General features: G+C 38.3%; 1 pseudogene; it reads right to left on the reverse strand.

Annotated features, from left to right (window-relative positions):
• Nucleotides 1-10,281: 10,281 nt before the first annotated feature.
• On the reverse strand, nt 10,282-13,640 carry LOC143671980 (heterogeneous nuclear ribonucleoprotein D-like pseudogene; annotated as a pseudogene).
• Nucleotides 13,641-14,517: the final 877 nt, after the last annotated feature.

Below are 14,517 nucleotides of genomic sequence, written 5' to 3' on the forward strand. Positions count from 1 at the left end.
CAGAATAGTCTTTTCAATAAATGGGCATGGGAGAACTAGATTTCAATAGCCAAAAAAAATGAAAGAGGACCCCTACTTTACACCCTCTACAAAAACATCTTCAAGATCTAGTAATAGGAGGTAGCTTCTTAAACTTTACACATAAAGCACAAGCTGTGAAAGAAAAAAATAGACAAATGGGAATTCCTTAAGATCAAGAGCTTCTATGCCTCAAAGGACTTGGTTAAAAAGGTGAAGAGGCAGCCAACTCAATGAGAGAAAATATTTGGAAACCACATATCAGGTAAAGGCTTGATATCCTGTGTATTAAAGAAATGATACAGCTCACCAACAAAAGAACAAACAACTCAATAATAAAATAGGCAAAGAAAATGAATAGGCACTTTTCTGAAGAGCAAATATAGATGGCTAAAAAGCACATGAAGAGCTGCTCATCTTCATTGGCTATAAGGGAAATGCAAATTAAGACGACACTGAGATATCACCTCACACCTAAGAATGGCTACTATTAAACAAAAAGGAAGCTACAAATGTTGGAGAGGATGCAGAAAATTGGAACACTTATTCACTATTAGTGGGAACGTAAAATCCTTTCAGCCACTGTGGAAATCAGTTTGACAATTCCTCAGAAAACTAAATATTGAGTTGCCCTATGACCCAGCAATACCAATACTTGGCATTTACCCAGAAGAGTTGGGGGCAGTGACACAGACATTTGTACACCGAGGTTCATAGTGGCACAATTCACAATTGCCAAGAGATGGAAACAATCCAGTTGCCCATCAACAGATGAGTGGATAAACAAAATGTGGTATAAACATATGATGGAATATTATGCAGCATTTAGACAAAATGATGTCCCAAAACATATGACAAGGTGGATGAATCTTGAGGACATAATGTTGAGTGAAATAAGTCAGACACAAAAGGACAGATACTGTATAATTCCATTACTATAACTCTGATAAAGCTGCCAGTGTTTTCGAGCAGCTAGAAGGAAAAATCTGAGTTGAGGGCATGATAGCCCGTGACAAACTCTGGGAACTGTTCTGTAGCTGCTTGCTGAAGTGGGCTTTAAAATTTATTACTTTTTTTGCTTTCTTTCCACTTTGTATGTATATACATATATTATATTTTACAACTAAAAAATATCTTAAAAACAATAGGCAGTTATAGTAATATTAGATCAAATAAATTGCAGAGATCAAAAATTTGAAAATATTTAGTAACATAGCTCACTACTATAGCAAAGTTGATATTTGTAATAACTTTTTACTTGATATTTTGAGAGTGCACACAGTTTTGATAGTTAATCAAATGGTATTTAAGATACTGTTTAATATTTAGAATTCAAGTAACTGACATCTGTATTTATAGATTTTTTTCCTTTCATGCTTTAATTTTAAATTGGTTTATGAAACATATTGTACAAACTGGCTTTATGATGATCACTTAGATTATTTTATTATTTTGCCTATGGACAAGCTAACTGAGATATTCATTTTAGGTGGTTAAGATTTCCACATGTTAATTGTTAAAATATTTGTATCTTCATATTTTCCTGAAATAAGGAAAATATTTAGTAATATAGGCCATTACTATAGCAATGCAGATATTTGTAAGAATTTCTTACTTGATATTTTGAGAACATTCACAGTATTGACAGCTGATCAAGTGGTATCTAAGCTAGTGTTTAACACTTCGAATTTAAGAACTTTACTATCTGAATATGTAGATTTTTTCCTTGTTGTCTCAATTTTAAATTGGTTTATGAAACCTACTGTGCAAACATAGGCTTTACAGTGATTATATGGCTATTTTATTTAAATATTCCTATGGTTAATCTAACTAAAATATTCAGTTTTGGTGGTTCTAAGTGCATTGTTTATTTTCTTACACAAAAAAAATTATGAACAAAAATAAATAAATAAAAATAAATGGAAAAAATCATATTGAGGCCAGGCTGTTTTATAGAAATAAAACTTTTTTGCACAGGCTCATAACTAAAATTTTTCCAATTTTTCAATACAACCCAAAGGTTCTTATTGTAAAGAAATTTCCATAATCAGTAGCCAGTTAGGAACACTTGAACAATACAAGTGCAGTAAGACACCAGGTAACAAATTTAAAGACACAACACATATATTTAAGTAATGCAACAATTAATAACTAGACAAACACACCAGTGAACAAACAAGCATATTTAATATATCTAATTTCATAAGTACCAATTCACTGTTGTATGACTTATTTTCTAGAAGTATACTCAACAAACACAGGGTAGGGCCTCAAACCTCATACAGAATGGTACCAAGAAAACAGAAAGGTGTAGCGGTCAGAGCAAGGGTGATCATTCTGGAAATGTGACCAGCTGTACTAATTTCCTGATCCACTTTTTACCTGATCCACTGGACCCATTCATCCAGTCAGATGTCTGGACTTGAAACTGGAAGTAGTTTCTTTCTTTGAAGCATTTTAAGGTGCTAAAATGGACCGGAGTGCCAGCAGAACAGGGAAAACCTGATTGCCATGGATTGATTCTCTGTCTGATGTGCTCAAATCACAAATTACTGAAACAGCAGGGTTTCAAAGATTAAAAAGGGTTTATTGCTAGGCATGAAGCAGATCAGATGGCTTATCAGTCCAAAAATCTGTCTCCCCAAACTGCGGTAACTCTAATTGTTTTATTAGAGGAAAAGATGAGCAGGGTTTAGGATAATGAGCTAATTATTGAGCATGTGCAGATCATTTACATGTTTAGTCACAGAATGTATGTAAGAAAATGGTGGCCTTAATTTTTTTTTACATGGGCAGGCACAAAAATGGTGGTCTTAACATTATGGGCATGATTTTTAGTATTATAATGACCTATAAAGTCACTTATAGGTTAAGGTCTAAGCTATTGCATATATCAGGCAAGCCCATCTTGGTTAGATCCAGTTTTGGTTATCAAGATAACTTTGAAATTAGGGTGGGTCAGTTATGGGCTGACCCAAGGCCCTTTATTAATAAATATTAGGGGCTATCTTTAGTGACCATAAAATTATAAAGTAAAAAGTAAATGGATAAAATGGGTACAAGTAAAGATCAGTCACAAGGTTTTTACAATCACAAGGACACAAGATAAAGGCTATACAGTCATTATCAGAGATCAAGCAGTTGGATTACAGTTCAGTGACTTCAGGTATTTCCCTCTTACTACTCTAATATACCCAAAAGTAAAAGGGAATATCTGTATAATGATTTAGTAATCCTAACTAGCTCTTAAATCCTAACCTTTTGGTTATATAAGAAACAAGTCAAAATAGCCTGGAGCAAATGATTACTGGCTTAAGTCATGCAATAGAGCACTCAGGAGGGGGAGAAAGTCTATTTCATAGGGAGAAGAAGGGGCAATGATTCCTACAAATGGGGGAATTACTAAGGCCAGAATCAAGCACAAGCCCAGGACAAGAATTAGGCTCCACACAGGCTCAGATAAGGAGAGGACCTTGTATTTTGCATTCAAGTCAGTCTTATTTTCCTGATAGGAACACTAAATTCTGAAGGACAACAGAAGTGAAAGAGCTAATTTGCAAAGACTGTGAAAGGTGCTTTTTGAGTTTTTTTTTTTTAATGTGCAAAAGTAATGATTTAATGACCATAAGCAGGACAAAGAAATAGATGTTTAGCTACAATTTCCCCCATACAAACATGATGGGAAACTGATGGGTGGTGAATTAACACACATCAAAGTTCAACCAAAAGCAAAATGCCAACTTAAAATTGGGGTTATTCATATTTTATATCTAACATGCTCAATCTATTTAAAAAATCAAAACCTGTAGAAGTTCATAATAAATTGCTTCTATTTCCAGACATTACAGAAAAGGCATATGACCATTGTTTATGACTGTTAAAGTCTTAAAAATATGACTTAAAGTAAGTCTTATTGCTATACTACATATTAAAACAATTTTAGGTAAAATTTCTTCCTCCAGTAAATTTCTGGAATATTTAAAACTTATTTTAGAATTGTAGTGATAAATGTGCGTTTTAAAAACACATTAATTCTATCATAGCCCATGGAAAGTGAATACATTATTTCCACATTCCATAGTTAAATTTTTCTTTATTACAACAGTAAAATTTAAGAGTCAATATGTATTACTAGAGAAAAGTTTTTACCTTAAGGACTTACCAATTGCTTCTAATGGAACAGAATTTAGAATTAGATATTCACATTAAAGATATTCTGTGCTCATAAACAAGGCTCAAACATGGGGTATCTGCAAGAGTTGAACTGGTTGGGAGAATTTTAACAACCATTTCTGAGAACATTAAACAATAATTTCTTTATAGTATTTATAAATATATCATTCAATACTGTTTCCTGTTCTGTCATTTACCAATATGGCATTGTATAACAAGAATAATGCCATCTGATTCTTATAAACGTGAATCATTTCGACAGGTCAGTAAAATAAACTGTATTGTTGCTAGATTCAGCTTCCTAGGTTCTTCTTGGCCACAAGAAAGAATTCAAGGGCACAGCACAGCATACAGTAAGTAGGCAGAAAATTTATTGAGAACATCTGTGAGAGGACAGGAGGCCACTCTCACAAAGACATTGGTGAGAGGGGCAAGTGGCCCTGACACTGTGAGGCAATTCAGTTTTATAGATTAGCTTTACTTATTCTCCCCCCTCCCCTTCCTTGTTGGGGATCTTTCTCCTACCCTCCCTTCTCTCCAGGACAGTGCAAGGTAGTAGATAGCACATTTGGGTGGGTCTTTAGGCTCCACCCTTTTCTGTGGTGTCTCACTCAGGTGAGGGTCATTTGCCTACAGGTGCTGTTTATTGCTGTTATTCTCAGAGAGGAGAATTGACCACTTCTGGGAATTTGCCCTTTACTCAGCTAAGTCACCACTTAATTTTAACCCTATCTCATTTCCCCCTCAGAGACTTCTAACCCCTCTGAATCTTAGAGGAATTTCAGCTGATGCTCCATCTTCTGTAATTGCTTCAAGGCATCAGTGGGTCATAGGCCCTACTTGAGCATAGAAGTCTCTGGCTATGCTATTGTGGTGGCTGGATAGGCATGGGGAACAGGAGTGTAGCCTCTTGTAAGGAGAAGTGTTGTGAAAGGCTTCTAATCTGGAGGAAACAAACTGGGTGAGAAATTCTATACATGGTGTTCTAGTTTGCTAGCTGCTGGAATGCAATATACCAGAAACGGAATGGCTTTTAACAAGGGGAATTTAATAAGTTGCTAGTTTACAGTTCTAAGGCCGAGAATTAAAACAAGTCTATAGAAAAGTCCAATCAAAGGCATCCAGGGAAAGATACCTTGGTTCAAGAAGGCCGATGAAGTTCAGGGTTTCTCTCTCATCTGGAAAGGCACATGGCGAACGCAGTCAGGGCTTCTCTCTCGGCTGGAAGGGCACATGGCAGACACGGCGTCATCTGCTAGCTTACTCTCCTGGCTTCCTATTTCATGAAGCTCCCCGGGAGGCATTTCCCTTCTTCATCTCCAAAGGTTGCTGGCTGGTGGACTCTGCTTCATGGTGCTGCAGCATTCTCTGCTCTCTCCAAGTCTCTCATTCTCCAAAATGTTTCCTCTTTTATAGGACTTCAGAAACTAATCAAGACCCACTCAGATGGGTGGAGACATGTCATCCCCTAATCCAGTTTAACAACCGTTCTTAACTAAATCTCATCAACCAGGGAGATGATCCCATCACAGTCCCAAATACACAGCATTGAATAGAGACTATTCTACCTTTAAGAAATGGGATTTATATTAAAACATGGCTTTTCTTAGGGGGCATATATCCTTTCAAACCAGCACATTCCACCCTCTGGCCCCTAAAAAAGACATGTTTTTCCCATATACAAATATATTAACTTCATAACAATATCAGAAACCTTAAACCTTTCAGTAGCAATACAATGAAGTACAAAATTAGAGACAGTATAAAATCTCATCAAGTCAGTTACAGGCATGGTCTGTCCTAAGGCAAAATTCTCTCCATTTGCTCTGGACCTTTGAAAACTCACAACAAGTTATTTGCTGCCAACATATAAAGGAGGAACATTCATAGGATACATAGACACATTTCCATAGGGAGGAAGGAACACAGGGGTCACCGGACCCATACAGTTTTGAAAACCCACAGGGCAAAGTTCATTAGAGTTCAAAGTCTGAGACTCATTTATCCTCAGGGCTTTAGAAAGTGGCAGTCCCACCCTTTCCAAATGCCTACGCCTGCCTCTCTCTGAATGCAACCTTGGGGGATATTGGGGAGACCACCTTTCTCTCAGCTCCACCCTCTCCAAGCATTGGGGCCACACCCGGGCTCTCTGCCATCTCCGGGGCACACGCTCAACCCCTCCATGTGGTGGCAGCCAGGCTCCCCCCAAACCCCAAGAAACGTGCTTCACCCTCTCCAAGGCCTGAGGTGGCATGACTCTTCCACTGCAATGAGGTGGGAGGCCCATTCTCTGCCTTTGGGGCAAACTCACCCTCTCCATGGGCTTGGGTGGGTCTGCTCTCCTTGCCCGAGGCTTCTTGACTTCAGACCTCAGTCTCCACGGTTTTGCCTCTGAAGTTATTTTTCCTCCAATGTGTCCCTTCTCTGAACCCCTCAGTCCAGACTGGCAGCGGCTCTGTTTATACAGGTCCCACAGCACTCTCATTGGCTTTCTATGCAGTAGCCTTGGATCATGCCCATCAGACATAAGGAGTTTCCACAGATCTTTCCTGGATAACGCCATGTCCGATCCTGACTTTCTCTGAAATGGCTGGCTGGTTCCACATTTGGTTAAATCCACACTATACTCTGTAGTCTCCCTTTCTGTAGGCCCAGAATTTTCTGGGACCTCAATTTCTGGTTTCTTTTTACTCAAGAGTTCAGTTTTCAGCTTATCTCTTTCCTGTCGCATTTCACTATAAGCTGCAAGGAGAAACCAGACTGCACTTTTGACATTTAATTTGGAGATCTCTTCTGCTAAATATCCAAGTTCATGGCTTTTAAAATCTGCCTTCCAGCCAAAACTACCAGTCAATTTTGCCAGATTATCTGCCATTTTAAAACAAGGATCGCCTTCCTTCCAGTCTACAATAACACGGACCTCATTTCTGTCTAAGGCCTCATCAGAGGTATCTTTAGAGTCCACATTTCTACCAACAGTCTCTTCAAAGCATTCTAGGCCTTCTCTATCAAGCTTTTCACAACTCTTCCAGAATCTTCCCCATATCCATTTAAAAAGCCACTCCAACATGCTTGGTATTTGCAAACTGCAGCAGTAGCACCCCACTCCCGGTACCAAAATCTGTTCTAGTTTGCTAGCTGCTGGAATGCAATATACCAGAAACGGAACGGCTTTTAACAAGGGGAATTTAATAAGTTGCTAGTTTACAGTTCTAAGGCCGAGAATTAAAACAAGTCTATAGAAAAGTCCAATCAAAGGCATCCAGGGAAAGATACCTTGGTTCAAGAAGGCCGATGAAGTTCAGGGTTTCTCTCTCATCTGGAAAGGCACATGGCGAACGCAGTCAGGGCTTCTCTCTCGGCTGGAAGGGCACATGGCAGACACGGCGTCATCTGCTAGCTTACTCTCCTGGCTTCCTATTTCATGAAGCTCCCCGGGAGGCATTTCCCTTCTTCATCTCCAAAGGTTGCTGGCTGGTGGACTCTGCTTCATGGTGCTGCAGCATTCTCTGCTCTCTCCAAGTCTCTCATTCTCCAAAATGTTTCCTCTTTTATAGGACTTCAGAAACTAATCAAGACCCACTCAGATGGGTGGAGACATGTCATCCCCTAATCCAGTTTAACAACCGTTCTTAACTAAATCTCATCAACCAGGGAGATGATCCCATCACAGTCCCAAATACACAGCATTGAATAGAGACTATTCTACCTTTAAGAAATGGGATTTATATTAAAACATGGCTTTTCTTAGGGGGCATATATCCTTTCAAACCAGCACACATGGTTTGAACAGAAGCAGGAGTAAGATAGAGCTCAGGGTACTTTTTAGAGTTTTTAAGAACATTGTGGTTGGGACTTGGAATCCTAGGCTGCAAGGGCATGGCTCATCCTTGGGAGTCATGTTTCATGTTGCTAGGGAGCCCATATAGGGAGAAAGGTAGTCAGTTTATTTGCAGAATTTGGCTTAGAGAGAGAGAGAGCACATTTGAAGTTCTCTGGTGTTCGAGTCTGAAAACTGCTAGAATGTGATATACCAGAAATGGAACAGCTTTTAAAAAGGGGAATTTAATAAGTTGCAAATTTACTGTTCTAAGGCTGTGAAAATGTCCAAATTAAAGCAAGGCTATAGAAATGTCCAATGTACAGCATCCATGGAAAGATACCTTGGTTCAAGAAGGCCAATGACATTCAGGGTTTCTCTGTCAACTGGAAAGGTACACGGTAAACATGATGAATGAAGTCTGGTAGCTTTCTTTCCAGGTCTCCTGTTTCATGAAGCACCCCTGGGGGTGTTTTCCTTCTTCATCTCCAAAGGCTCTGGCTGCATTGTCTGAAGCTTTTTCCAAAATGATTCCCTCTTTTTTAAAACAAAAAAAAACCTTCATTCACTTTTGATCAGGGAAAGGACAATCTCAATGTCAGCTTGTCACCTAGTCATAAATTTGAATTTACAAGATTCACTACCCTAAAGACACTGCACCTACTGACTTTGACATTACAACTTAATGTTGTTCCTTAAGGTTGCCATGTTTAAAGAACAGAGCATTCCTTGTGAGAGCCAACATTGGTACTTGGCTTATATGTAAAGGCAAAAAAACAACAAAGGAACAAACAAGGCTAAGAGCATTTTAACTTAATAGCCCTGCAAATATAAATATCACTGGAAAAAAAGAAATGTTTCAGGCACCAAATTTTTATAACAGCAGGTTCATCAACATAAAAAAATGTATACTTGTTTGTGAAACCAACTAATTTGCATGTGTGCATATGAGTAAGTTAAGTATTTTTCATAATGATCCCAGCAAGTGAATGTGCAACCATGGAAACAAACTTTTCCCTAAGTCAATTAACTATACTGAACACAGAGTTCCAAGTTTGGTGCTATTTGTCCAAAAAGTTCTCCAGGACTAGAGAGATCTGCTGTGATGATATCAACTGTCACACTAAGATGTGCACTAATATACAAAAATTTAAAGTATTTCTTTTCCACTATTCCTTCTTATGTCTGAATATGGAAATGCTTAATTACTCTGGCTCATGAAAAACTGCATGGGATTTATTACCAATGACTTTTTCAAATTCACACCACAAGAACAGTTAACTCCATCACAGCTCCCTAAGAGTGCCCAAACAGAAAATATTTTGTTCAGTTCAGTGGTGGCTATAGCATAAGACCAATATAATACAATTTTACTTTGCTACTACTTCAAGTATCTTATAGAGTAATCAACTTTTAATTCAATTTTAATTGGTAAATTTATGCCTGGTCTGCCAAAATCCTTTAAACTTGCAAACTGCTTTTGACACTCTTAAATTCAGTTAGGTATTGCTCCTACCAGTTTTCCAGTGCTCTTTCCCTGTGTATATAACTGGAGATTTTGACATAGTATTGTCATTAGCTAAAGTTTTTTCTAGATCACTGACTCTAAGAACTAGAAAATCATAACAAATGGCTTCCCAAATAGGAACAAAATCCTTTCTACTCATAAAAGGGGCTACTAATGTTTTCTCATTAAAAAGCTTTTTTTTTTTGAGGAATGCAATCTCAATGCCATGATAATGTCTCCAGATAGTGGGGAAAGGACATTACTCAACAGAGTGGTGGAAGCCTAGGATAAAAGGGAGGGGAAGCCTAGAACATAGAACACATCTACAAAAATGGGGAACAGGATGACACTGACTGGCTGTTCATAAAGGACCACTGTTCCTCTCTATGGACCATAACTTGCTATAAAATAAACCATGCCTTAATTATTGCTTATTTAAAATTACATTTTTACTGAGCTATTTAGTACCTGACATGGAAAAACAATCACATAAGGAAGCATTTCTGTGAAGTTTAACATGAAATCATACAAATAAAATTTGTATAAACAAATCCACACTGAGGCATAACAGAGATAGCGATAGACAAAGTAAAAACAAAGTAAACTAAATGGCAGCTACATATAGTTAGACAGTTGTGTCTTGTACACTAAGAAAGTCTTTTTACAAAATAATCAACTTAGATCAACAGAAGACCAATCTTCAACATCGTCCTGCAAGATGGGTTACTTTAGCATTTCCTCCTGTTTTCTCAAATTTCCCCTTTTAGTACGGCTGGTAATTGTTTTGGTGATTGCCACCCCCTCATGATGCCTTGCCATATGTGCTCTGTTGGCCATTGTAATCTATATATCCCTGTCCATATCCAGAGTTCCCATAGTTATACCTAGTATAATCATATCTGCCATAACCACTATAGTTCTGATCACCACCATAGGCAGTATTGTAATTTCCATATCCTTGATCATAACACTTATTAAATCCTTGGTTCCAGTTTTGACCCTGACCTTGTCCATGACCCCTAGTATCACCTCATCCAGTAGCTGCAGCTCCTCTTCCTCCTTTCTGTTGTTGCTGTTGCTGCCTACATACCTCTTTGGATTGTGCAACCTTGATTTCACACTTCCCAGAACCAATTTGATGATATCCACTTTCTAGTAATTTTTTACTGGCTGTTCCTCTGTATATGTGATAAATCAAAATCCTCTTCTTTCATTTGTTTTTGTATCCATGGGAAGTTCAATATTTTCAATCTCTCCAAATGCTCCAAAATATTCCTTTATTTGCTTTTCAGAAGTATCTGGATCAGTTCACCCACAAAAATTTTGGGGGGGTCCTTTCTCTTTTAAAGCCTTCTCCCTTTTGGGGTCTATCAATTTACCATCCAGTTTGTGTTCTTTCAGTTCCAAAACCTTATCAACACTAGCAGAATCCTTGAAAAGCACAAATCCAAATCCTCTTGATCTTACAGTGACTGGGTCTGTTTTAATTGTGCAGTCTACAACCTGTCCAAATCGAGACAAAGATCTTTCTTGCTTGTATCCGAGCTCAAGCCTCCAATAAACATTTTACCATCATCCTGCTGATTCTTCCTTGTGTTAATCTTGGATCCCTCTGCGAATTCCTCCATGTTGCTGAACTGGTTCATGTCCTCCATGGTGGCAGAGCTGTTGGCAGGGGGGTGCTGGGGCGCAAACTGAGTCCTGGTAGCAGTGACAGCAGAGCATTGTATGGAGCTGGGTTTAAAATGGCAACCCCAAAATATTTCCCTCTTAAAGAGCTCCAATAAGTGACCTCACTTATCTCCCTTATCAATTTAAAAAAACACTCCGACATGTTTGATATTTGCAAACTGCAGCAGCACCCCACTTCTCTGGCACCCAAATCTGTTCTACTTTGATATACCAGAAACAGAACAGCTTTTAAAAAGGGGGATTTAATAAGTTGCAGGTTTACTGTTCTAAGGCTGTGAAAAATGTCCAAATTAAAACAAAGTTATAGAAATGTTCAATCTAAGGCATCCAGGGAAAGATATCTTGGTTCAAGAAGGCCCACGACATTCAGGGTTTCTCTCTCAACTAGAAGAGCACATAGTGAACATGGTGATGTATGCTAGCTTTCTCTCCAGACTTCTTGTTTCATGAAGCTCCCCTGGGGGCATTTTACTTCTTCATCTTCAAAGGGCTCTGGCTTTGTGGACTCTGAAATCTTTTCCCAAATGGTTCCCTCTTAAAGGGCTCCAGTAAGCAACCTCAACTTGAAAGGGTGGAGACACATCTCCATGGAAACCAACTAATCAAAAATTACCACCAATTGTGTGGGGCACATTTGCATGAATAATCAAAAAGCTCCCGCTCAGCAATATTGGAAGAGTATTAAAGGACATGGCTTTTCTGAGATCCACAACAGATTCATACAGGCACATCTGGGGTTCACTCTTAGTAACTAATTATAAGTAAACTTAGTCTTGCTACTACAGAAATAAGTTTCAAAAGAGCAAGCTTTAAGATTGAGGGTTTAACTTATTAAGCCGGGAGACCTTTTTGCTTAAGAGAATAGTAGGAATTCTTGAGGGGGAGAAGTTTAATAGATTCACATTTTTCTTTAGTACTTTAAGGCACTTTGCAAACATTTTATTTTCTGATTAAGATTTTATTCTTTATTTTAGATCCATGTCAAGAAAAGCTGAATTATATTGTCTAAATAAACAATCTAGACAGGTTAAATTAGATAGTATTTTACAAAAAATTTAAATTGGGGGAGCTTTACAGAAAAGTAGTATAACTGATAAGTAAATGTGGTTGTTTTGTGATCTGTGCTTTTTCTAAGAATAACCAAAACCATGACTAATAATATCTAAAATCATGCAGATCAGTATTAGGATATAACATGGTCAGTGAGAATATTGTTAACTTCTTAGGAATTTTACATAATATTTAAATAAGTGACAAATTTTAGTTTAACAGAAAGATAGAAAATCCACTGTTAAAATTATTGCAATATTTTCTTAACACTTTCTATGTAACGTTACATTATTTCAGCACTTCATTTTTATAAAGTGAAAGAAGAAATCTTTTGTAACAGCTTTCCTTTCAGGGAAGACTTTTTTGAAATAAATGATGATAAGGCCAGCATAAATGTTTAGACAGAGTATTCAGAAGGTTGAAAGAGCAGCACTATGACAGACAGAATTTGTTATCATAAACTCTACACATTTTTATATCTATTTAGGGCTTGTAGTCAGCAGTGACTACAAATGAAACTTACTTTCTCAAACTTTCCACAATTTTTCACTCCATCCATGGCTTATAGACAGTAGTAACTACAAAATTCACTTTCTTAAACCCTCCACAACTTTCTGCATCCAACTAGGACTTGTAGTCAGCAATGACTACCCAAGATTCACTTTCATATTAGGAATTTTAGTTCAAAAAGTAACATATTGCAAGACTGTGCTTTGAGACAATTGGAGGTCAGTAAGGTTTTTTGCTTCTGCTAAGGCATTCTTAAAGATATGATGAGTATTTTTGAAACTTTTGGGGCAGAACTGTCTGGAATCCTATCCTTAAGTTTCTGCCATTTAAAAGCAAATAGGTATTTAGAGTCATGATGAAGAGGGACACAAAAATGATTTTTTAAGATCTAGGACAGAAAACCTGAATGCAATAAGAGGCTGTTCACTGAGCTATGCCAGGGATGCCTTCATCCCATATGGATGCTTAAGGATTTCTTATGGGATGCCAAGAGGCCTTGATTTAGTAGGGGCTTCAGGGAAAACAAGGGGTAAATACTAGCCAGGTTTGCTAGTCTTAAGGTAGCCCCCAGGGAGTGAAGAAGATCCCTCCCTAGAAGGGGGTGAGAGATACAGGGAAAATGAGAAATTGATGAGACACTAGAATGTTTCTAAACTTAGAAAGAAGAGGGGTAGTGAAGGTTCTAGTTTTGGCTCTACTGTCAACTCCCATAACTCGGCAAGTCTGAGTGGAGATAGACCCACAGTGGCAGTTCAGAAAAGAGTAAATGGCTCTATTACTTAATTGCAAAATTAATAATCTTACCTGCATATCGAGTGTCACCTGAGGCCCCTCTAGATTGATGGTCAGATGTGAAGTCAGTGGAGTCATACATGGTCTTGGGCATTGTGATGGTTAGGCTCTTGTGTCAACTTGGCCAAGTGATTACACCCAGTTGTCTGGAGAGGCAAGCACTGGCCTGACCATTGCTGCAAGGATATTTCATGACTGGTTGATAACCCAGAAGGCTGGTATATTAAATCATCAGTCAGTTGATTGCATTTGTGGCTGATTACATCTGTGATCAACTGTCATGGTTAGGGACAGGTGTCAACTTGGCCAAGTTGTGGTACCTGTTTATCTGATTGGGCAAGTGCTGGCCTGTCTGTTGCAATGAGGACATTTCATAGGATTAGGTCATGATCACGTCAGCTGCATCAACAGCTGATTCCATTTGTAATCAGCCAAAGAGGAGTGTCTTCTGCAATTAGTGATGCTAAATCCAATCATGGGAAGCCTTTTAAGGAGGACTCAGAGGAGACAGATTCCATTCCTGCTTTGGCTGGCGAGCCTCTCGTGTGGAGTTCGTCCAGGCCATCCATTGGAGTCATCGGCTTCGCAGCCTGCCCTGTGGATTTTGGACACTGCGTTCCTACAGTCACGTGAGACACTTTCATAAATTTTATATTTGCAAGTGTTCCCTGTTGATTCTGTTTCTCTAGAGAACCCTAACTAATACATCTTGGTACCAGGAGTGGTTCTTAAGGAACAGAATTCTTAAAAATGGGTTTTTATGAATGGTTTTCTACTCTGACTGGACTCAGAGACACTAAGGACTCTGATTCTCATAATCAGAATGACACTCCCAATCCATGGAGTGAGTTGGCAAAGGAGATAGTCAAAATATCATCATTAGATTCTCCTAATGCTTTGCTTGTACGAAGCCAGACTCTGGGGGATAATGTTTTTGACACCTTTACAGAGTTTT

This window comes from Tamandua tetradactyla, chromosome X, assembly GCF_023851605.1.
Source record: "Tamandua tetradactyla isolate mTamTet1 chromosome X, mTamTet1.pri, whole genome shotgun sequence".
Taxonomy (NCBI): Eukaryota; Metazoa; Chordata; class Mammalia; order Pilosa; family Myrmecophagidae; genus Tamandua; species Tamandua tetradactyla.